The sequence below is a fragment of the Narcine bancroftii genome, chromosome 7 (genome assembly GCF_036971445.1).
Source record: "Narcine bancroftii isolate sNarBan1 chromosome 7, sNarBan1.hap1, whole genome shotgun sequence".
NCBI lineage: Eukaryota > Metazoa > Chordata > Chondrichthyes > Torpediniformes > Narcinidae > Narcine > Narcine bancroftii.
The window spans coordinates 141,294,627-141,320,548 of NC_091475.1; the positions used below are offsets into that span (position 1 = coordinate 141,294,627).

Sequence of the window (25,922 nt, forward strand, 5' to 3'; positions counted from 1 at the left end):
GGGCTATGATTGTATTCTATATCATCCCGCTATCTTGAAAATTATGTTGCCGGTGGGGGGGGGGGGGGGTGATTTTTTACAGAAAAGGAGAAAGCACATCAGTTTATAAATACTCTGCCGGCACTAAAAGGAGGACCAAGTGGAAAAAAATAAAAGGGGCAACAAGACATTCACAAAATATTAAAACTGTTAGACTGGGAGGACTTGGATTTCTGTGTTGTATAAAGAATGGGTTTTTGGCTGTTTTCTGATTTTAAAAAATGATGATAAAATATGTTATATGTAAGGGTCTGGGGGTTCTGGGACTAGATAGATGGAGGGTGCTGAGGGTTAGAATAGACAGTCATGGTAAGGGGTAATGATGGTGAGAGGAGGAGAGTGACCACCAGAGATGTGAGCAGAGGGTGGCTAAGACTCATTTGTGATGTATGTGGGGTATGTGTTCCCTTTTATTATTTGGAGGGGCATGGTTGTGAGTGGGTATGTATGCTGCGGTGTTGTGGGCAAATGGATTTGTGGAGTCCGTTTTTATTCCCAGGGCTTGTCACTGCTTGGATGGAGCAGAGCAACAGGTAAATGATAAGAGATTGGGTCTGCAGGGGTGTGGCAATGGAGATGGAGGGAAAACATTTAAGGAAGGAGCCCTAATGTAATGGCTAAAAATGTAAAGTATGCTACTTTCAATATTAATGGCTTAAACAGAAAGGTGAAATGAAAAAGGGTCTTGGTACACATTAAAAAAGTTGGGGTTAGATCTGCCCTTCCTCCAATAGATGCATTTCACTGAGTGGAAGCATCAGAAGTTAAAAAGGGGATGGGTGGGTCAAGTCATATCCTCCTCATTTGGCTCAAAGGCAAGGGGGGTGAGTAGCAATTCTAGTGGGGAAGAGTGTTCCAGTGCAGCTGTGGAGAGTGATTACAGTCAAACCGGGAAGATTTGTTATGGTATATTGTCAGATATCTTCAGAATCCTGGACCCTAGTAAATGCCTACAACTCCATTTATGATGATGAAAAATTTATAAAGGACAATTCGCTACAATTAGTAGGGTGACTTTAATCTATGCCTGGATCCGGTGCTGGATAAATCCGCAAAACTAATAACTAGGACTAGAGTGACCGCATGAGAGAACTGAATTTGATAGTGTGGTGCACTGTTCACCAGAATCAGACACACACAAAGATAAAGACTGTACAACAGGCTTTAATCCACAAAGACTTCCACAGAGCCAGCCAGGCAATTCTGAGTGAGGCCTCAGGAGGCCGGCGCAGGCTTATATCCCGGAGAGTGATTGACACCCGACCGGGTGGGGCTTGATCCATTCAGGCCGACTGATTGACAGCCGGCCAGTTGTTGTCCTGTCCCCTTACACTACTGCAGGTACAGAGGTTTCCCCCTGCAGTAGGCCGATGGTGTACCACCACAGATGGCTGAAAAAGCATCTAAGAGAGGGATTACTCATTTTACAAAATGCAACATGATTCCTACTCTAGAATAGACATTTTTCTGACTTCAGCCCATATAGAGGGTAGGATCATGGAAGCTGAGTACGGGGCAAGGCTTCTCTCGGGCCACCCTCCCCCCCTTCTGATTTTGTCTATAGAAATGCCAAATAAGCAGGACACAGCATACAAATGGCTTCTTAACACTCTGTTGTTGAAAAAGCCAAAGTTTTGTAGTTTCATAAGAGCCGAAATAGCCTTGTTTTGTAAGACCAACCATCCCTCTACTCTAAATAAATTCCTTCTGTGGGATACCCTTAAGGCATACTTGATGGGCCAGATAAATGGATACACAAAGATGGTCAAAAAAAATTATATGAAGGAGGTGGAGGAAATGGAAAAAAAAAAAGATATTACCCAATTAGAGAAGGATTTTAAGAAATCAGGCTCCAAGGACCACTGTAGAGCTCTTACAAACAAGAAATTGGAATACAATACTCTTCAGACGTATAAAACAGAGAAGACCCTTATGAGGTCGAGGCAAAAGTATTTTGAGTTGGGGAAAAGAAATCACAAGGTCATCATCTAACAGTTATGGACAGAACAAGCTTTTCTTATGGACACAACAACTTTTGCCTTCTTATAGACCAATTTTCCTGGTCCTCTCCACTCCGTCCACTATGGAATCATTAATGTGTAGTGGACAGTGGTAATCCCTGGTCCTTGTGAAGTCCACAATCATCTCTTTGTCTTGTCCACATTGAGACTCAGATTGTGATTCTTGCACCTATCATGCAATGTCTCACCAATCATGATGTGGTACTGATTATATCTTTGCCAAGACTCTGGTAAACAGATTGGCATTCATTGCTTTTACCAAAATTAATAGCCAAAGACCAGGTAGGCTTTGTGCAGGAGAGGCAAGCATCAGTTAACATTTGCAGTCTGTTGAGTGCAATGCATCTGGCACAAATTATAAATGAGAAGGGATTGGCTGTTTCCTTGGGTGCAGAGAAGGCTTTTGATAGACTGGAGTGGGAATTGTTATTTAAAGTGCTGAAGAAGGTGGGGTTAGGGCCATTTTTTGATATTGGTTTGGACCAAATTCATGCACCCAAAGCAAAGGTTACGACCAATGGACAAATCTCTTCAGCCTTCCCATTTCCAGATCTAGTAGACAAGTGTACCTGTTATCATGGGCTCTCTTTGTGCTAGTGGTGGAACCACTGGCTGAGGCCATTCACCAGGATCCAGACATTAAAGATTATAAAGTGGGCCAGGAGGAGCACAAAATCAACTTATTTGCTCATGACATGCTGATATAGCTGACAGACCCTGCAACTACTTTGCCTCGACTGCACATGGTATTAGATGGCTATGGGAAACTCTCTGGGTATAAGATCAATTGGGGAAAAAATGAGGTGATGCCACTCACTGAGGGGAATTATAGCCAACTTAAGAAAATAAAAATTTTAAGTGGCCACAGGAGGAGATCAAATACATAAGAGTTAATATTAATGGCAACTTGATCAATTTATACAAGTTAAATTATGCCCCCTTGCTGGAGAGAGTCAAGGAGGATTTAAATAGATGGATGTCCCTGCCCACTAATGTTATGGGCAGGGTTAACTGCATCAAAATGAATGTGTTGCCAAGATTCCAGTATTTTATTTCCAGACATTGCCTATGCCGTTACCCCGAGGTTTCTTCAAACAGCTGTGACACAAGGTCAGAACGTTTCTCTGAAATGGTAAGCTGCCAAGGGTCTCTATGGAAAAAAAATAACATGTGACTACAGTCTAGGCGGATTGAGGATGCCAGACTTAAAAAAATATTATTGGGCATCCCAATCAAGATACATTTCATCTCTCTTCCAGGGAGGAGGTGTACCATCCTGGGCACAAATTTATCTGTACCTGGTGGGTGAGAGGATGGCAGAGGACATCATTAATAAATGGGGTGCTAAATTGCTGTCAGGAAAGAAGGGCAGTCCAATATTAAAATAAGTGATTAATATCTGGAACAAAATTAACCAATATTTGAACATCAAAGTGGGACTGTCCCCAAAAAAGCCCCTGATTCCTAATAAATTAATGCCATTAACTGAAGGTAACAAAATCTTGGACATCTGGCATCAGGTGCATAGAGGACTGTTACAAGCAGGGGCAATTAATGTTGTTTGAGCAACTCAAAAATAAAAATGATTTGTCAAATCAGACATTCCACTGCTATCTTCAACTAAGATTTTTTTTACGGGATATATTGGGTCCAAGTATGGCCCTACCTTGGTGGAATGCCATAGAGACCATGATTTGAAGGGGGAGTGGAAAAAAAATAATTTCTGCAATGTATTTCCTGCTCCAGTCGGATGGACCCAACTGGGACTCCATAGATCAAGAGAAAGATTGAAGTCAGATTTGGGTATTGTATTTGATGAGGGATGCTAGTCTGACCTATGTGGGACAGCATGACCATGGTCATCACAGCAAGGTACAGGTTGGTGCAGTATAATTTCTTGCACCAGCTGTATCTAATGCTGCAGAATATAAACAGGTCAAAACCATAACTCTTGGACCAATTCTTCAGATGGAGCATGGTGACTGGGACGTTCATACACACAACCTGGTAATGTGCCAAGGTGAGGCCCTTTTGTGAAGAACTAGGGCAATTCCTAGAGAAAATCATAGGTAAACGATTCCCACAGGACCCAGAGTTGTTCCTGCTGGGAAACATAATGGACATAAAGAATTACAATAAAGCTGTCCAAATTTCAAATCCAATTTGTGTTAATCGCCTTAAAATTTGACTTGATAGAGGTTTTCACAATTATGTGGGGCATAAATAGCAAATAGCTTTTTTTTTCCCATAATAGGGGAATCTAAAATAAGAGGCCAAAGATTAAGGGCAGATGGAAAAGATTTAACAGGAGTCTTCAGGCACCTTCTTTACACAGTTGGTAGATGGAATAAGTTGGCAGATGAAGTGATGGAAGCAGGGACAATTGTACCATTCAAAAGATATTTGGACAGGTGAAAATACAAGCATGGTTGAGTGGGATATAGACTGAACATAAGGAAATGGGGCTAGCTAGGTCCACATGCACAAGTTGAGCCTGTTTCCATCCTGTTTTACATGACTCTGTGACTCTGTAACAGCATATTTGAGTATTATATGTAAACATAACAATCTAATAGTATACTCAGAAAGGACTCATGATTAATTTAATAAAAGTCTCCTCCAAGTTTAATTGGTGATTTGTTTTCTGGTCATTATGCTAAAATATAGATTTTATGAATAGCAGACTTTATTTACCGTCAAAACAATGGTCCAAGGTAAACTAGTTACCAACTTTCTCAGAGAAGCAGGATTTCCATCGTATCAATGCCATTTCCCACAATAATGTGCTCTTATGGAGTCTAAATTCATTTTGTGCTGTGTACTGGAAAGAGTTGCAAAAAAATAGTAGGAAAACTCTGAGAATTACATTGATTTTATCGGCCTAATCACACAAAGGGACATGGCAACTTGATTATTTGGTATCTGTAATCAAAATTATTGATTTCTGCCACTCGAAATGTGCACAGATTATGTGTGGTGCAATAAGAGATCAAGCTCACTTCACAGCAATCAATGAATCACAGGTTATAATATCACTTATAAATTTCCATTTAAAATTATGAATGTTAAGCAACGACTGATTTTTAAAAGAAAAATTGCATAGTAGAATTTGAAACTCCATAGACATTATATTAAATAAATGTATAGTTTAACCTTTTTTTCTGTAGGAATCATTGTTGTACTGAGTTATTTGCAAGAAGAAAATGCTTTTCAATGGTTAGAGCATTGCATTAAATTCAACTGTTTAAGCCAAAAATTAAATAATTCAATGTCATAAAAGAATAGAAGCTCAATTTATTTTTCTATTTATTAGGATAAGGTACACTTAACAGTGAAGTGTTCACATTTTTCTTACTGAACAAAATAAAGGGGACTAGATATATGCTGGCAAGTGAAATGGCACTATTCTTTAGTCACCTGTACCATTTGTACATGAAATTTAGTATCAGTGTCTTTGTGATTGGTAAGGGATTGATTGCTTAAGGTGGTATGTGAGTGGGAATGGAAGATTGAGAATCACTGCTCTAGACCCACCGGCCACCGTGACAGAGGTGCACCAAAGAAAAGGTACAAGGACTGCCTTAAGAAATCTCTTGGTGCCTGCCACATTGACCACCGCCAGTGGGCTGATATCGCCTCAAACCGTGCATCTTGGCGCCTCACAGTTTGGCGGGCAGCAACCTCCTTTGAAGAAGACTGTAGAGCCCACCTCACTGACAAAAGGCAAAGGAGGAAAAACCCAACACCCAACCCCAACCAACCAATTTTCCCCTGCAGCCGCTGCAACCGTGTCTGCCTGTCCCGCATTGGACTTGTCAGCCACAAACGAGCCTGCAGCTGACGTGGACTTTTACCCCCTCCATAAATCTTCGTCCGCGAAGCCAAGCCAAAGGAAAAAAAAGAAAATCCATACAAAGTTTAAAGTGCAGAATAAATTCATTCTCATGGAGTTTATGTGAGAAAAAGAAAATAAGATCTTTCTCTCTTCAACTTATTTCTTGATGCATGCACAGATGAACCAGGTTGGATTTAGGGAAAATCAAAATGATGATCTCCTAGCTACTTTAAAAATTCAATATGAACTTACATGCATTTAAAATGAAAGAATGAAACATTTTACCATTGGATGTGAATTTTGATAATAGTCGTTTTCAATTGGTATCTGCAGTTGTATAGCTCTCTGATCACATTTACCATCTGTATTTAGAGGCATGACTTCCTTATCTTTGTATTGAGTCATCAATCATTTGCAAGAATGTGTATTCAAGATTGGGAAAGGCTACCATTAATATCCTCTGTTATGTTGTTAAAGAATTTTTAAATAACCTGATAAATCTAAAATCCCATTATACAAATGCTTCTCAGCAGCAAACTTCGATCAGATATATTAAGCTCATGACTCACTCTTGACCCTCTCCAAGAAATTGATATCAATTGCCTACATTTATCGGCCCAACCATTTATGACTGTATAGAAAAGTAAATAAGAAATGCTCAAATAAATTCATTTTCTGAGGATTGTGTGATTTTCTTTCCACCAAAGCCACCATAAGGAGTAAGTGTATCACAGTTTCAACAGATGCTTAATTCCTGTGTCTGTTGTTCTTCTCCTCCTCCTCTTACTTCTCCAACAGGGATTTTTGCTCACAAAGTGTTCAAAGAATTGTTTATGTCGCTGTACACCAGGATCAGTATTGCAGTGTATGTCAATCATGTTCTGTCTTTTGTGAAATAAACTGTAGATACATGAGTGGGCATAGAACCCTGACTTTCATTGGGGTCCTCTCTGGTTTTGTTGCAAAACTGGTCTTGTGATCTCTGTTCAAAATTTAGTTGCTCAGAGATTGGGTGGTTATTCTGCAAGGCTTTATAGGCAATGTAATAATTTCTAATTTGTACCCTTATTGAAAGAACAACCAGAGTGAAAAGAATTCACTTTGCACTGATTCATCAAAACAATCAATAATTTTGTAATCCAGTTCATTAACTCACCAATATACTTACAATAGACTACATAGATCTAACTGTTGCTAACTCATTGGTGACTAATAACGTATCTGGGGACATTTTGAAATGAATTGTAGATTGATTTCAACACGAAAAGGAAGAGATAATTAAGATGGAAGAAATAAATATATCACGAGGAAATAGTTTTCATGTTTGAGGTTCAGTGAGCCAACTTGTTCAATCTGAAAGTGAAGGATGGATTATAGCAGTAGCTACATTTATGAAGAATGGCACATTAGGCACTGAAATATAGTTAGGTATGTTTGAAAATCCAGAATGAGAAGCAGTTTGATCAATAAATCATTGGTAAGTCCATTGGTAATGGTAAAGGGAGAGTGAAAATAAAATGCTCACTGTTCTCACCAATAAACCATGGAAATAAAGGCTCAAAACCAATTGCAATAAACACAGGTTACGTTTCAAAAATGAGTGATTTAAAAATAAACACTGAAATCTTAAATTGATAAATAACATGAGAGTACAAATGGAAAGGGAAAATAATGTTAAGATTCCCACCAATGGAGAAAAGTTATGTGAATAAATTAATAAAGGATTATTGTCAACATTTGGCTTTTTTTAAGATCAAGTGCAAGACTGCAGTTTGGTGCTCAGACTAAAAGTTTATAAGATGAAACCAGTGGTGGGAAAATGCTAATTACTTTGTCAAGAAGTCCAATGAAATTGTTTGCTTCTAATGTTTATACCATTACATGATGACAAAATATCTTACAATGCTGAATTTCAATGTGCAATTTAAGCGGATGAAGGTTACACGATCAGCTTTCTTCTGAATTCACAACAATGAATTTCAACTGCAAAGCATCAATTTAATAGCTTCTGGATTCCTATCAAGGACATTCACTTGATTAGTTTTCTGTTATTGAACTATCATTCTTCTTTAACAGAGATGAATTGTTGAAGATTCATCCTGGACATCCTTTATAAATATTGAATAAACAAATATAAGTTTGCACCAATCATTTTTTTAGGAAAGCAGAAGAATTGTCCTTTGTCCTCTCTTGGATAACATATACAAAATAAAATATGTTTTTATGTATTTTAATATTTTACATTTAAATACAGACATGGTTCTTGATTATTCAAAGAAATTGGTGCCAAAATATCATTCTTAACTACAATGACTTTTTTTTCAATCTTTTTATTAACATTTCATAATATACACAGCATAAGGAGAATATAAATAATGCAAATAAAATGGACTGTCCAAGTCTACATAATTACAAGTATCACCTATAAATTCCAAAGAGTGAAAATGTGACAAATTAGAAATAATTCTCCTAACAAAGTAAACAGAGATAAAGAAATATTTATAATATTATATATGTAAGAAAAACAACTAATCTACTAAAAAATTATGATAAAATACAATTATTTTTAAAAAACAATTGTGCAGCCTATCCTGAGGATCTGTTGAATAGTTTAAAATGTAGCTCCAGTCCACACCTACAGATAACAAAAACAGAAAGAATTATATTACATCTGGAAAGGAAGAGTTAATTCATAGAATAATGCTAGTTATATCCCATGAAAGTAATCAATAAATGGTTTCCATGTTTCTTCAAATTTACTCGTTGTATTTAAAGTATGACCAAATTTTTTTTTCAAGATTTAAGAAAAAACATAACATGAGAAAGCCATTGAAATAATGTAAGAGAATCAGAGTTTATGCATTTAAGTAAATGGCTCCTCTAGTTATTATTGTAGAAAAGGCAATAACTCGATATGCAGAAGTGGGATACAACCTACATCTGTAATTCCAAAAAGAGCATTTAAGGGGTTAAGTTGTGTTATTGCCTCTATGTTACATGAGAGGATTTTTAAATAACTTAGAGATGCAAGATTCAAATAACAGAAGAGATTTTACTTACTGATGCCCTCCACCATCTCAAGAAACTATTCACATACACACACACGCACGCACGCACGCACGCACGCACGCACGCACGCACGCACGCACGCACGCACGCACGCACGCACGCACGCACGCACGCACACACACACACACACACACACACACACACACACACACACACACACACACACACACACACACATCCCAAAGTGGTGGACTACAGTGAGAAGGGTGTATTCTTACATGGTTACAAAATAGTTCACATTATTAAAGGAATTATCTCTTTTGTAGATTTATTTGCTGGTGGTGACAAATGAGTCAATGAAGCCACATCAGTATTGAATCTATCAAGTAGAGCCCGTATTAGGAAAGATGTGAGCTAGTTTATCTTTAGACATATAAGTTCTATGAACTATTTTAAATTGTTTAAAGAATGACATGGACAAAATGAAGAAGTATTAACTAGTCTAGTAATTCTTCCATGTTTCAGGAAATAACGTTAGTCAAAATATTGATTCCCATGTTTCTCAACTCTTATCCATGGAGACTGAACTCAAATTTAATATAAGATATAAATGGTACCAATTAAACCCTTCTGGAAAGGGATTTAATCAGAATGAAGTGTCATATAAATCTGGTTGTTATAATGCTATATAATTAGTCATTACCATGTTCAGGAAATTTCTAATTTGTAAACATCTAAAAATAAATGTGGGTATGGTAAATTATATTTGGTAGAAAGTTGTTCAAAAGACATTAAACCACCACCAGCAAATAAATCTACAAAAGAGATAATTCCTTTAATCTTCCAAATAAGGAAGGTTCGGTCAAGAGTAGATGGTGTGAAATTGAAACCAAATATGTAATGAATATTTTATAATTGGCTTGGAAATATACTTACTGATCTTAGATAGTCTAAAAGGTCATGGTGATTCTAAAATAAGCTAAGGAATAATTCTGGACAGATTTCAATTCCAAATCTACCCAGAGCGGATTATCAAATTTATCAAAGTAATAAATCCACTGGATATTGAAACTTATATCTACCAAAATATTTTCAAAGTGATGGAGAGCTTGTTTATTTTGCACTGAATGCATCATTCCCAACAGAACACTGTGATACATTTATTGAGCTTTCAATGAATGCATATGTTCCATAGTATAAACAGGAAAGATATGAGAGAATTGGCAAGCACTATCAAGAAGATGAGGAATTTCCCCTTGATGTCCCCTTCACACATATCATTTTTTGCCATGCATTGATATCTTCTGCTTCTTTCTCTTTCCCTCACACAGTTCTGGACTTTGCTTTTCCACAGACCACTGCTCTACTTTGTCCATGACCAGATCTACTCCTTCAACTCTTCATGCTTATGACCTCAATGAAGGACCTGAAACTCACTTGCCTCCAGAATTCAGATGCCCCACAGAAGGTTTATCAGTCTTCAGCCCAACTTCTGGCTTCTTAGCCTCTGTCTGGAATTCCTCTCTCTCCCTCTGAATTTAAGGCTCCTGCTACTCTTCCGATGTAATGCCACTCTACAGTCCTGCCCCAACTCCCTGCATCTTCTGGGTTTTCTCCTTATTCTCTGCTATTTCTATGTGTGTTCCTCCACCCTTTTCTAACATTGCATCCCACACTTAGCCCTATCACTGTTCACCCTTCCTTCTCCATTCTTGTGATGGACTTGGCAAATTTGGAGTTATTGTAGTGCAAAAAAAAAGTGACTTTAAAATAGGAAGGGCTAATCACTGCACTGGGATAAGTCTTTATCCCCCAAAATAGCCCTTGGGACACTGAAATGCAGATAAGTAGGCAGATGTTTGAATGGTGCAGAAATTACAGCATTGTTGTCATAGGAGATTTCAACTTCTCTAATGTTGATTGACAGCTCCTGACTGCAAGAGGGATAGATGGGGTAGAATTTGTCAAGTGTGTCTAAGAAGGTTTCTTGACACAGTATGTGGACAGCCAACAAGAGGAGGGGGCCATACTGGATCTAGTACTCAGTAATGAACCTGGTCAGATGACAGACCTTTTGGTGGAGGAGCATTTCAGAGACAGGGATGACAACTCCCTGAGCTTTAGCATAGCTTTGGACAAGGAGAAAAAGGAGACAAGATGAGAAAGTGTTCAACTGGCGAAGGGCTAATCATGGTGGGATGAGGTAGCAACTAGGGAGAGTAAAATGGGATCAGAGGATCACCGGAGAAATCACAGAAGTAATCTGAAGGATGTTTAGGGACCACTTTCACTGGATTCAGGTTAGGATTGTCCCACTGAAACAGGAAAAAAGATGGGAGGAAAAGGGAACTATGGTTGACAAAGCAGGTGAGACAGCTTGTTAAGATGAAGAAGGAAGCATACATTAGATTTAGGATGTACAAAACAGGAAGTGCTCATGAGAAAGGCAAAGGGGGCATGAGGAGGCCTTGGCAAGTAAGATTAATGAGAATCCCAAGGCATTCTATGAATATGTGAAAAACAGAAGGATGACAAAAATGAATGTCGGACTTCATAAGGATAAAGGAAGAAACATGAACCTTCATCAGAGAAAAGGAGCTTGATGTGGGTGAGTTCGGAATAGAACAAACTTGTGTGCTGGTCAATGCTGAGATTAAGATTAAGAGAGAGGAAGTGTTAGACCTTCTTAAAAATATTAAGTCCCCAGGACCAAATGCACTATACTGCAGGTTGCTGTGGGAAAGTGGGGGGGGGGGGGGGTGGCGGGGATGGGGAAGAGATATCTGGGGCATTGGCTATGATCCTTGAGTCCTCCTTGGCTACAGGGAAAGAGCCAGGAGTGAAGTCTGGCAAATGTGTTCCCTTTATTTAAAAAAAAGATAATCAGGAGAATCCTGTGAATTATAGACCAGTATTATGTCAGTTGTGTCCAAATTATTGGAGAGGATTTTTTTAAAAAAAACTTTATTTATTCGTTCAAAATACAGATAGTAAATAACATATACAACAATAAACCAAAAACATGAATGTTATATTTTATAGAAAAAAAATGAAAAAAGAAAGGAACCCCCCCCCTCCCCCTCTTCAGCCAGCTCTCCTAAGGAGAGTCATAAAGAAAGGAGAAAAAAAATTAAGGAAAAATTAAACATACATATTAAAATCTAATCAACATAAATCAAAATGTAAATATTCTGAATATAACAACCACTTACTAATAAAAAGCTATAGTTATCACATGAAACTTATGTAATTTTTTCAATTATTAAACAATATTTCATCTCATTATGCCATCTATTAATATCAATCATATTTGTATCTTTCCACATACTAACAATACATTTTTTCTCTACAAATAATGCTAAATATACAAAAGAAAGTTGAAATTTATCTAAACCCAAACCTTTCAGAGGTTGCAAACTGCCCAATAAAGATACTATCAGATCTAAAGGTATTTTAATCTTATACAAATTTGGATTTATCCCAATCCTTTTTATCCATACCATCCTATAATATTTAATACTGAATAAAATATAACTCTTCTCTGGTACCTTCATAAGAAAAGTCTCAAATTTAATCATTTCAGATAAAATCATATCGCTACCAAACACGCATTTTACCAAAGTTCAAATTTAAAAATAAAGAAACAAATAATTCTTATCAATACCATAGCTGTCCTTCATCATTACGCTTAATCGAACTGTTTAAACCTTGAACATTAAAAGTAGCAAAGCTCAACTTTAACATATCTACTAATATTACTAAAGACCAATAATATCTTTATATAAAAACTCAAATCGTCGTATATAGGCCCTCCAATAGGAAAAAAAAATCACAAAGTAAAAGCTAGATAAAATAAAAAGAAATAATTAATAAAACCTCCCCCCCCCCACCCCCAAAAAAAACTAACAAAAGGTAGTAATCCCTAACAAAATTTCGGTGTGGATCACTCACCAGTGGCTAATGACTAATAGAACCTAGAACAAATCTCTTCCTCCCCATCCGAACAAAAAAAATCTCAAAATATCATAATAACATAAAAAATAAAATAAGAATAAGAAGATTCTGCTATTCATCCAAGGTTCCAAACTAGAAGACCACATTTCAAAAGAAGTTGGACTCTTTCCATTCCCGTTTTTCCCATTTCTACCATTTCTTCCATTTCCAGAACAACCAGATTTTTCTTTAGGAGACAATGGTGGACTACGTCTTTGTCCTCTTATATCAGGCAACGAATCAGCAAAAATCATTGCTTCATGATCATCCTCAAAAAACCGAGATTGATAGTCTCCATGAAACACCTTCATCACTGCCGGAAAGTGAAAAGTAGACTTATAACCTTTACGCCACAAAACTTCTTTAACTGGATTAAATCAACATCGACTTTGAATGATCTCTTGACTCAAATCAGGGTAGAAAAAATATCTGCTATTCTGAATCAATAATGGAGTTTGTCGTTTTCTCGCATTTTGCACCGCCAGTTGAAGTATTTCTTCTCTATCCAAATAATTCAAACATCAAATTATTACAGGTCTTGGTGGCTGACCAGGTAAAAGTCATCTCCTTAAAGTTCTGTGAGATCTTTCCAATACCAAGCCTTCAGAAAAAAATTCTTGCCCTAATACTTGTGGGATCCAATCTGTAAAAAAATGAAGAGGATCTTGTCCTTCCATGCCTTCTGGCAAACCAACAATTTTCACATTATTCCTTCTGCTTTGATTCTCCAAAAAGTCTATTTTCCTCTCTAACTCCTTCTCACGTTCTCGCAATTCTATAACGGATTTTTCAACCTTCAACACTTTTTTTCTGTATTAGAAGCCACTTATTGTTGACATTCCAAAAAAACAGACTGAATTTTTAAAAAAATCTTCACAAGATGCCTCTACACGTGTTTTAACTGTATTCAATTCTCAACTTATCCTTTGAGCAAACTCATTCATTATAGGCTGAATGACAGCATTTAACTGGTTACATTGTAATTCAGAAAAGCTCAGCCCTGCTTTCTCTTACGTAGTGACAGAACCAGGTAACTGCAGCTCCTGCTGCAACTCAACAACAGGCAGTTTAACAGTCTTACTGCACGTCTGGGCTCCCAGCGACGGCACCCCGACTTCCTCAGGGGGTCGACGCTGGTCTCCCCCCGCAGCTCGGCGTTTTTTCAAAAAATCATGGAAAAGGTCAAATTCTTCAGGTTGGAGTACTTCTTGAAGCAGTTCAAGCAATGGAGTCGTCATCCTGCATGCTCCCTCCGTTAAAGTCGGCAGGCTGCCAGAATCGGGATCCACTACATGGGAACACGCACCTTCTTCCAGAGAACGGGTAATTCCAGCGCTGTCCTTCATTTGGTGAGTAGTAGACTTTTTTTTTCAGCTCCCACAGGCAGGCTTTGTAGTTTAGGCACTGAAGAAATTAAACCTGAGGCTGTAGCAAGTTGTTTAGGCCCCAAATCTTCAGTACTTCGAAAATGTAACTTCTTCTGCACTTGAGGTTTAATCTTTCGTTAAATAATTCGTTAATACCTTAAACTAAAATTTAAGAAGTTTAAACTTGAAAACAAAGGGTTAAAAAATGGGTACTTAAAAGTCCGGCCAGAGAGGTCGAGATTACACGTCTAGACTCTACGCCATCTTGCCACGCACCCTCGGAGAGGATAGGATTTATGAGCATTTAGAGAAGGACAGTCTACTTAAGGATAGTCAGCAAGGCTCATGAGTCTAATTGAGTTTTTTTGAGGTGGTAACGAAAGAAATTGATAAACATAGAAACATAGAAGATAGGAGCAGGAGTAGGACATTCGGCCCCTCGAGCCTGCTCCGCCATTCAATGAGATCATGGCTGATCTTAAAGTTCAGTACCCCATCCCTGCCTTCTCTCTATAACCCCTAATTCCCTTATACTGAAGAAATATATCTAATTCCCTCTTAAATATATTCAATGAACCTGCCTCTACTGCCCTCTGTGGCAATGATTTTCACAGATTCACCACCCTTTGGGTAAAGTAATTCCCCTCATCTCGGTTCTAAATCGTTTGCCTATTATCCTCGAACCATGGCCCCGGGTTCTGGACTCCCCCACCATTGGAAACATCCCCTCCGCATCCATTCTGTCCAGTCCTGCCAGAATTTTATATGTCTCTATGAGATCCCCTCTCAATCTTCTAAACTCCAGCAAGTACAATCCCAATTTGCGCAATCTTTCCTCATAAGTCATTCCTGCCATTCCAGGTATCAACCTGGTGAATCGCCTCTGCACTCCCTCCATTGCAAGAACATCCTTCCTTAGATAAGGTGACCAAAACTGCACACAATACTCCAGGTGTGGTCTCACCAAGGCCCTGTACAGCTGCAGTAAGGTATCCTTATTCCTATACTCAAACCCTCTTGATATGAAGGCCAACATACCATTTGCCTTTTTAACCGCCTGCTGTACCTGCATGCTCACCTTCAGTGACTGGTGCACAAGAACCCCTAGGTCTCTCTGCACTTCCCCATCTCCCAATCTATTGCCATTCAAATAGTAAGTAATCTGCCCTCCGGTTTATATTACCAAAGTGGATAACCTCACATTTATCCACATTGTAGTGCATTTGCCATGTATCTGCTCAGTCCCTCAATTTATCCAAATCACACTGGAGCTTCCTGACTCCCTCTTCAGTGCACACAACCCCTCCTAGCTTAGTGCTGTCTGCAAATTTGGAGATATTACATCAAATCCCCTCATCTAGATCATTAATGTAAATTGTGAACAGCTGGGGTCCCTGTACAGATCCCTCTGGCACCCCACTGGTCACCGCCTGCCACTCAGAAAATGAGCCGTTTATCCCAACTCTCTGTCTTCTATCTGCCAGCCAGTTCTCAATCCACATCAACACCTTGCCCCCAATCCCATGAGCCTTGATTTTGCATGCCAGTCATTTATGTGGGAACTTATCGAAGGCCTTTTGGAAATCCAGGTACACCACATCCACTGGCTCTCCCCCATCTATTTTACCTGTCACCATCTCAAAGAATTCCAATAGATTTGTCAAGCACGATTTACCTTTTGTAAATCCATGTTGACTCTGTCTGATCCCTTCTCTGCTAGTCATATGCTCCACTATTACATCCTTAATAATGGATTCCATCATTTTGCCCACTACTGATGTAAGGCTCACCGGCCTATAATTCCCCGCTTTTTCTCTACCCCTCTTTTTAAATAATGGGGTAACATTAGCTACCCTCCAATCCTGAGTCTATCGAGTTCTGGAAAATAATTCTTAAAGCATCTGCTATCTGAATGGCCACTTCCTTAAGTACCCTAGGATGTAGATTATCAGGCCCTTGGGATTTATTGGCCTTCATTCCCTTCAATTTCCCCAAGACCATGTCCTTAGAAATACTGATTTCTTTCAGCTCCTCCCTTGCATTAGTCTCTATGTTTCCCAACATCCTTGGGAGGTTATTTGTATCCTCTCTTGTGAAAACAGAACTAAAATAAGAATTTAATTGGTCTCCCATTTCCTTATTCCCCATTATATATTTCCCTGATTCTGACTGCAAGGGACCTACTCTGGATTTCACCAATCTTTTCCTCTTGACATATCTATATAAGCTTTTGCAGTTGGTTTTTATATTTGCCGCAAGCTTACTTTCGTAATTTATTTTTGCCCTCTTTGTCCTCCTTGGCTGCATCTTGAACTGCTCCCAGTCTTTGGATTTGGTACTTTTTTTGGCCAATTGATATGCTCTCTCTTTGGACCTAATCCTGTCTCTAATTTCCCTTGTTATCCACTGTTGAGTCACCTTTTTTGGTTTATTTTTATGCCAAACCGGTATAAACGATTTCTGCAATTCTTCCATTAGCTCTTTGAATGCTTTCCATTGTCTATCCACTGTCAACTCCCCCATAAACATCACCCAATCAATCTTACTCAACTCCCATCTTACACCATCATAATTCCCTTTATTTAAATTCAGGACCTTAGTCTCGGTTTTAATTTCTTCACTCTCCATGTTGAGTGAGAATTCGATCATACTGTGATTGCTCCTACCCAAAGGGCCTCGTACAAGATTACTGATTAGCCCCTTTTCATTACATAATACCCAGTCTAAAATGGTCTGCTCTCAAGTTGGTTCCTCGACATATTGGTCTAGATAACTGTCCCATAAACATTCAAGAAATTCCTCCTCCTCGGTATTTTTACTAATTTGGCTAGTCCACTCTATATGTAAATTAAAGTCTCCCATGATGACAGCTGTCCCCTTATTGCACACTTCTTTAATTTCTCTTTTTATGCCTTCCCCCACCTCTACATTACTACTAAAGGTAGGGTGGTAGATGTCAAGATTAATTTTAGTAGGCATTTGACAATGTCCCCCATGGCAGAAAGTCATGAGGCATGGTATCAATGGAATTTGATGGTTTGGATTAAAAATTGGCTTGCACATAGAATGCAGAGAGTAGTATGAATGGAAAGTATTCTGCCTTGAGGTCAGTGAATAGTGGAGTTCCACAGAGATCTGTTCTGGGACCCCTGTTCTTTGTGACTTTTATAAATGACCAAGATGAACAAGTGGAAAGATTTGTTAATATGTTTGTGGATGATCTGAAGGTTGGAGGAGTTGTGGATAGGGCTGAAGGTTGTAGATATAGGATATAGACAGGATCCAGATTTGGGTGGAAAAGTGGCAAATGGAGTTCAATCCAGCAAAGTGTGAGATTATGCGTTTTGGAAGGTTGAACCAGAAGGCTGAGTTCAAGGTTACTTGTCAGATACTTCACAGGGTGGATGAACAGAGGGAGCTTTTGCACTGACAGAACAGTTGTTGATTAGTATAACAATAGTGATAGCTGTTGGAAATAAACTGTTCTTGAATCTAATGCTGCTGGTCTTCAGGTTTCTGTAGTTTCTGCCTGAAGGAGGCAGTGAGAAGAGGTTGTGACCAGGATGATGGTGGTCATTTCTGATGTTGGCAGCCTTCTTGAGGCAATGCTTTATATCAATGTCTGCAGTGGATGGGAGATCAAACACTGATGGTCTGGCTATGTTTACTACTTTCTGTAGCTTTCTGCATTCCTGGATATTTAAATTTCTAAACCAGGCTGTGACACACTCAGTCAGTGTATGTTCTACACTGTATCTGGCGATGTTTGATAGGTTGAGTATCTGATAACAAGCCAAATATCTTCAGACTCCTTCTAAGTAGAGGTGCTGGTGTGCCTTTTTCACCATTGCTTCAATGTGCTGGCTCCAGCAAAAGTTTTCTGAAAAAAAAAGACTTCCAGGAATGAAGGTTCTGAGGCTCTCAACTACACACACCCCCCATCCCATCAATGCATAAAGGTCTATGGTCTCTTGGTCTCCCCTTCCTAAAATCAACAATGAATTCATTTGTCATGGTAAAGTTAACAGCAAGATTGTTGTTCCAGCACCTACCATACTGATTCTTGATCTCCATTCTAGATTTGGACTCATCATTTCCAATTATTCAATAAACAATGGTGGTGTCATCAGTGAATTTGTAGATTGAGTTGGAATTGAACATGGCTATGCAGTCATGAGCATAGAGAAGTTGACTAAGTATGCAGCTTGGGATACAACTGTGTTATTATTGGTCAACAGAGATGGGGTGATGTTACTATTCACACTGATTGAGGTTTGCCAATATATTACATTTTTAAATTTAAATTTAGGCATACAGCATGGTAACAGGCCATTTTGGAGAAAGTCAAGAATCCAGCTGCAAAGTGATTCTAAATCCTTTATCTTAAAAATATTTTGCTGGTATGATGCTATTGAATGGAAAGCTGTCATCAATGAACAACAGCTTGATGTAATCAACACAAACTGTGATTATTGGAACAGTGATCCTGTATCTACTTTCTTTGGAAGGTCAATTCTATTGTGCAGGATCCCTCCAGGTGCATGCATCATAATGTATTATTAATGGAATGCTTTACACAATAATGGCACAAGCTTCCAGTGGAGCAAAGACTTGATATGTTTTTTGAAAACTAAATAATTTCCAAGTCTCTATTTTTTTACTCACAACATAATATCCTCAATTTTTTTTGAACATCCTTGAGGAGAGCATTTTGCTGTCTTACTGAATGAAATACTGAAGCTCATTTCTTACTCATTGAAATATACATTCTTATATGGAAAGGTGTTTTCTGTATCACCAAGGACTTCACAGAATCAAGATATTATGCAATCTGAAAAAAAACCTTTCCAGTGCAAATGAGGAGAATGGATCTGTGTTCACTGGAATTTAGAGGGATGACCAATGATCTTATGAGAATGTAAAATAAGTCAAAGAAGGTTTGGCAGAATAGATGCTTTACACTGGCATTGAGGTCTAAAGACAATAGGGATAATTTTAGGGATAAGAGGCCAACCATATGCTACTGAGACAAGAAAAATAGTTTTTACCTTGGGACACACATATTTGGAATTCTTCATTCCTGAAGGTTGTAGGTGAATTATCATTTTGCACCTTTAAGATTGAGAGTAAGAGGCATTTGGGAAATGAGAGAGAAAGGAGATGGAAGTAAGTGTCAATTTATTCCACTAAAATCTTCACATTTTTCCCACAGTTCAATTGGTAGAGAACATTAATTTCAATAAATATGTCATATTATCCAAACATTTCATTACTGCAGACAAATGCTACTTTATGGTTAGGGTTTGTATTGTATGGGGACCTCCAAAAGCTGATAACTCTTCAATAAATATTGTGCTTGAAGCAAGAGGTGCTGGATTTCAATCTGTTCCATCTTCAGCCTGATTGTCACAGTGAAAAATGATTGTGACATGTATGATGAGGGTCTTTTATAAACTTGGTTGAATTTTTGATGCAGTGCTTCACACTGATGTCTTGAATGGATGGCAGATCAGTGCCCATGATGAACCTGACAAAATTTCTCACTTTCTGGAGCATTCTGTGGGCACTTGAGTCTTAAAACTAGGCCATGATGCATGATGTATACTTTACACCGTACATCTTTTTGAAGTTTGAGAGTGAGTACTCTGACAAATCCAAATCTCCTCAGACATCTTTCAAAGTACGTGGTTAAGGGCTCTGTTTACTACGGTGGATGTGAAGCCATGGCTCAGGGGTAGCAAGACATCTCAGCAGCACTCATGTGGAAAATATTTTCATTCGATTAAATGAGACATATACAAAGGAAATGGAAGAATTGAATAGAGTCATTGAGACATGTACAAACCTGTAGGCTGGGTATGGCTCACCAATTCCCTCAAATGGAGACAGATGGATCCAGAAAGGGAAAGGAAGAGTGAGAGATAGACCACATGAAAGTGAGAGTACATGAAAGGGTACAAACTGACAACAAGAGTGATGAAATGTTCAAAATCTGTAGGACTACGGGAAGCAATTCCAAAATCGTCAATGATTTTATGAAAATAAAACATTGAGGAAGAGATCTGGAATAGGATTGAAATAATAATCACTCCTCTTGATAGTTTGGGTTAACATAAGTTCCTATAGCTAAATATTTAATTTGGAGAATGTGAGTAGTATTGAAGGAGAAGTTGTTTAATATGAGAGCAAAATGTAACATTAAACTTTATAAATTGATCTGATGGAGATCACTGGAAATTTCTATTTAATACAAATACTCCACCATGGAGTAAAAAAAAATTGGAGTATTAGTCTGACACAATGATGCTTTGCTAGTGTTAGTGACACTGTCTGCTCACCTCAACTTTAAAGAACACTCGAGAAAGCAATTGAGTACATCCATTAGTATATTCTGCCTTGTGAAATCTTGGAAATCAAGGCTATTTTCCCCAAGGAAGACACCTTTCCAGTGTATTTTCTTAACATTAATCAGGAAGAGCAGAGAAATAAAGATGCAGTTGGTCAACTTAAATCAAGTTATAACTTTTTTTTACTTGTTGTCAACTAAATAAATGTGCTTTGAACCAAAAGCACATTATTTACAGGACTTTGGGTTTTTTTTCTCCCAGTTCTCAGTGATAAGAGTGCTTTCTTAAGAGAGGTAATTACTTAGCTTGTAGATCAGATACTCTTGTTGTGAGAATATGTGAGGGTAATCATTTGGTCCAGTGTTCCCAGCATCGAGTGTCAATAAGTAGGAAGCTAGGACAGATAAATGCATGCACTGGTGGATTTTTATTTCAAAGGATCAACATTTGAATTAATTAGGCTGCCAGCACTATAATTCCAATGTGCACAAATAATAAAAGTAGAATATATACTAGAAAATAATATTGGTTGCCAATTATTAAAATGGAGGGAGAGAGTCTAATTAAATATTGCTTTGCATAGATTATTCATGAGCATAATTGGACAAATGGCCTCTTTCAGTGCTCTAATATTGTAAAGAAGAATAATTAGCATTTATATAGCACTTTTCATCTCTTCAAGTGATTCAATTTACTTCAGAGATAACTCTTCTGTGCAATATATTTCCTATTGTAATATAAGAAATGCAGTGACCAATAAGTTCACAGCAATCTCTCAGAACCAGCAGTGCGATAATGACTTGCACAATCTGACTTTTTTTAACTATTATTTTAGGATCTGGGTATTTCCAGAGTGACCAAGGTGATGGGGCTCTTTTTTATAATATTGGCTGCCATCCTGAGCCCGCATCTCACATCAATGTTTTCAGTGAATCCCCATTCAGTGCTGGTGATGGACTTGACAAGGTTTTCCATTTTCTGCAGCCTTCTGAGTTCCTGGGCCCCTCAGTTCACTGAACCAGCCCATGATGCAACTTTGGTTCCATGAACTGTGTATCAAAAATAGGATAGAAGAGAGGATACCCTTGTGATGCTAGCAAGCTCGTTCAAGAAATGAAGTAGTCTGATCAAGTCCTCAGAGACTGGAACAAAGTGGACAAATACTTTACTCCTGTCTAATCTGCAGACAAAATGAGGAGACCAGGATACTCAGCCCAAGAACATAATGTGTGTGTCATTAAAGCTTATATAAAATTAATTAAAGTTACTTGGTGTTGATGGGAACTTGATAATATTCATTTGTTATGAGCAAAACTAAATGTGAGGAGCAGGAACAAGAAATGCCTGCAATTGCCTTACTTTTGCAAGACAAAGGTATAGCATTGAAAGCATATTATTGTTTCAATTAAAAAAATGATTAAGCACCATGTGCGAAGACCAACACCTTGCAGTAGTGAAAAAATACCAAGGCAAAAATGAACCCAGAAGTCTTCAAAAGATAAATGTAGGCAAAATGCACACATGAAAGTCTAAATGAATCACCAGTAATGATCTCATCAGTTCCAACTTCCTTTGAATGGCAGTGATCACTGCAGTTGTATACAAAGGGTCAGTGAGTCAGCATACAGGAGGGAAATTAAAAACTTAGTTGAAAGGTGTACCAACAACCACCTCACTCTTAATGTCATCAAAACCAAGGAGTTGATTGTTGACTTCAGGAAGGGAAAACTAGAGGTGTACAATCCAGTGATCATTGAGGGGATCAGAGATGGGGAGATCAGCAAAGTTAAGTTCTTTGGAATTGTAGGCTGTTAGCATCAAACCACATGAGGCAGAGTGCAGGTAAAACACTAGTTTTAATAGACTGGTATACAGCTAGGCTTTGAGGCCTTGGTCTTGCCTCTGTCTAAGCCTAGGCCAGAATGAGGGGAAAGGGATCCCCCGGGCTTATATAAAAGGTCACCAGGTGAGCCACCTGGTGATCTAGTGGTGTAATGACATCATGCATGACATACCACCACATTCATCCCCCTTAAAAAATTGTGACTGACCCTCCCCCCCACCCCCTCTGTCTCTTTGCACCCATTCATAAGTCCAGTATTTGACGTGGGATTTCTGGACCTTTGGAGGGCTGGGGTGGGGGGAGGTTGGGGGGTGCCAGGGCCTGGGGGTCTTGGCCCTGGGCAAAGGTATGGTGCGTGGGTGCAGGGCTTTCCGCCTATTGGGATGTGTTTGTCTGCCGTTCTTCATGCTGCTCCATGGGGGTTCGCGACCCTCCCGCGTTGACCATGGTTCCTTCCTGCTGATCCTCCAGAGCCTGTGGTGGTCCTGCATTGTCTGCCGTCCCGCCCTGCTGATCTGTAGGGGTCTGTAGTTCTTCTGCGCTACCCATGTCTCCTGCCGGTGTGAGGTCTCTGGTGGCCACTGAGTCTTCCTGTCCATTCTCGAACACGATGTAGGCATAGTGAGGGTTTGTGTGCCTCATTTCCATGGGCTCCACTAGCAGGTACATCCTGTGGCATCTGCAATACTTGTGGAGGAGGGCCAGTCCCAGCGACATCAGCCATCTAGGCAGCACGGTGTCTGTTGTGGCTTTCCTCGGGAAAGAAAAGATACGGTCATGTGGTGTCATATTAGTGGCAGTACACAATAAAGAGTGTATGGAGCGCAGAGCCTCTAGTAATACATCTTGCCACCTTGCTACTGGTAGGTCCTTTGCTTTGAGAGTTAGCAGAACCATCTTCCAGATGGTGGTGTTCTCCCTTTCTACCTGCCCATTCCCCCTAGGGTTTTAACTCGTAGTGCGACTGGTCACAATGCCTCTATCCCTGAAGTACTGTTGGACCTCGATGCTCATGAAGGCAGCACCCCTATCCATGTGTATACAGCTAGGGTACCCACACAAACTAAATATAGATTGCAGGCACTTTACTGTGGCTGCAGTGACATCAGGACACGGGGTAGCAAAGGGGAACTGTGAATACTCATCAATAGCGTTTAGGAAATAGATGTAGGACAGGAGCGGGCCTTTGAAGTCAAGGCTCAGCTGCTCGAAAGGCCTGGTAGTTTTTATTAAGGGGATGCTGTCTGGCCAGTGGAACTGCCGTTTACACTCCGCACAGATGGGACAAACCCTGCTTACCATCCGTACCTCCTCCACTGAGAATGGGAGGTTTTGGGCACTGACAAAGTGGAAGAGCCTCGCGACTCCCGGGTGGCCCAGCTCATTGTGCAAGATCTGCAGCTGTGACATGTGATTAAGGACCGCACAAGTTCCTCTGGACAATGCGTCTGAGGGCTCATTGAGACTCCCTGGATAGTATAGGATGTCGTAGCTGTACGTTGACAATTCTATCCTCCAGCGCAAGATTTTATCATTCTTTATCTTCCCCCTGTTCTTGTTATCGAACATGAACGCCACAGATCATTGGTCCGTGACAAGAGTGAAGCGTTTACAGGTCAGAAAATGTCTCCAATGCCGCACTGCTTCCACAATGGCCTGGGTCTCCTTCTCCACTTCTGACTGTCTTACCTCGGACCCCTGGAGGGTCTGCAAGAAAAAGGCCATCGGCCACCCTTCTTGATTCAGGGTGGTAGCCAAAGGCTCATCTGAGGCATCAGTCTCCACCTGAAAAAGGACTGTGGATCGCAGGGTTACCTTCACGATTAGATCCCTAATCTCTTTGAAGGCTTTGATAGCAGCAGGGCTGAGGGGAAAAGTTGAGGCCTTTATGAGTGGTCTTGTCGGTGTAATTGGGGACCCATTGCGCATAGTATGTAAACAGCCCCAGACACCTCTTTAATGTCTTTTGAGAATGAAGGATGGGGAGGTCCAGCAGCTGGCACATGAGGGCCGGATCTGGGCTGATTTCCCCATTTTGCACCACATAGCCCAGGATTGCTAACTTACTGGTGCTAGAGACACATTTATCCTTATTGTACGTTAGATTGCAGTCCTTTGGTGCTTGAAAAAATGTTGAAGGTCAGCTTGTGAGTGGTCATCAAGGTCATCAAGGTCAGCTTGTGAGTGGCCGCAGATCTTAACGTTATCCAGGTACGGGAACTCCACCTTTAAGTGGTACTCATCCATTATGCAGTCCATCTCCCGCTGGAACAGGGGTACCCTGTTGGTGATACCAAAGAGGAGGTGGAGGAACTGGTGCAACCTGCCATTCACTTCGAACTCCGTGTATATCCTATTGCTCTTTCTAATGGGCAACTGGTGGTATGCTGCCTTGAGGTCGATAGTGGAGTACACTTTGTATTAGGCAATGCTGTTTACCATGTCCGCGATAAACGGAAGCGGAAATGCATCCAGCTGTGTGAATTTATTGATGGTCTGACTGTAGTCTACGACCGCACGCCTCTTCTCCCCGGACTTCACTACCACTACTTGTGCTCTCCAGGGGCTGTAACTCTTTTCTATAATGTTCTCCTGCAGGAGTCTACGGACTTCTGCACCGATAAACTCCCTGTCTTTTGGGCTGTACTTCCTGCTCTTGGTGGCCACCGGGGTGCAGTCAGGCATGAGGCGCATGAATAAAGGGGGGGGCTCTATGTTCAGGGCTGTGGGGTTGCAGTAACACTTCCTTGTAAGGATTAATGGGGGAAGTGGCCCATCATGCACCATTGTGATGCTTTTCAGTTGGCACTGAAAATCCAACCCCAGCACCACTGGAGCACAGAGGCGTGGAAGCAGCAGCAATTTAAAGTCCTCATACACCGTACCCTGGATCTCCAGAGTGACTCTGCAGAAGTGGTTGCCTTAGTCACATGGTTGTTAGATGCCATTAGGATCTAATGGTTACTGGGGTACGTTTTTAACGTGAGGTGTTCTACCAACCCTTGGCCTATAAAGCTCTCTGTACTCCCACTATCCACCAAACAATTTACAGTAGCCCCGTTAACCTTAATACTAACGGTCACGTCCAATCGGTCGTGCGGACTCGCCTGATTCAGTCATAATGAGGCCAGCCTGGCGCTTCCTCCATTCTGATAGGAGCTTTCATCCCATTCTCAATCATCGTACTCAGTACCGAAGCTGTCATCTGGTTGCTTTGAGCTTTGAGCCACCTTGTGACTTAGTGATGTAATGACATCATGCATGACATACAACAATGGGAATAACTATCTCGGAGGAACTTTCCTGCACCTAACATACTAATGGCATTGTGAAGAAAGCATAGTAGCGCCTCTATTTTCTCATGAGTTTTAAGAGGTTTGGTGTGACACCAGAAACTATGTTAAATTTCTACAGATGTGTGTTGGAGAGTGTGGCATCATAATTTGGTATAGGGACACCAATACCTTG

The 25,922-nt window shown here is 39.8% G+C and overlaps 1 long non-coding RNA gene across 2 annotated transcripts; it reads right to left on the bottom strand.

Moving 5' to 3' along the window:
• Positions 1 to 8,294: 8,294 nt before the first annotated feature.
• Positions 8,295 to 19,664, bottom strand: LOC138739176 (uncharacterized). 2 transcript variants are annotated; one of them, XR_011342067.1, is made up of 3 exons: positions 19,585 to 19,664; positions 19,313 to 19,376; positions 8,295 to 8,530 (listed from the first exon to the last, which is right to left on the bottom strand). It is a non-coding gene; the product is annotated as an uncharacterized lncRNA (long non-coding RNA). The 2 variants fall into 2 exon arrangements; XR_011342066.1 differs by lacking the exon at positions 8,295 to 8,530 and adding an exon at positions 17,912 to 18,144.
• Between the last annotated feature and the right edge of the window lie 6,258 nt (positions 19,665 to 25,922).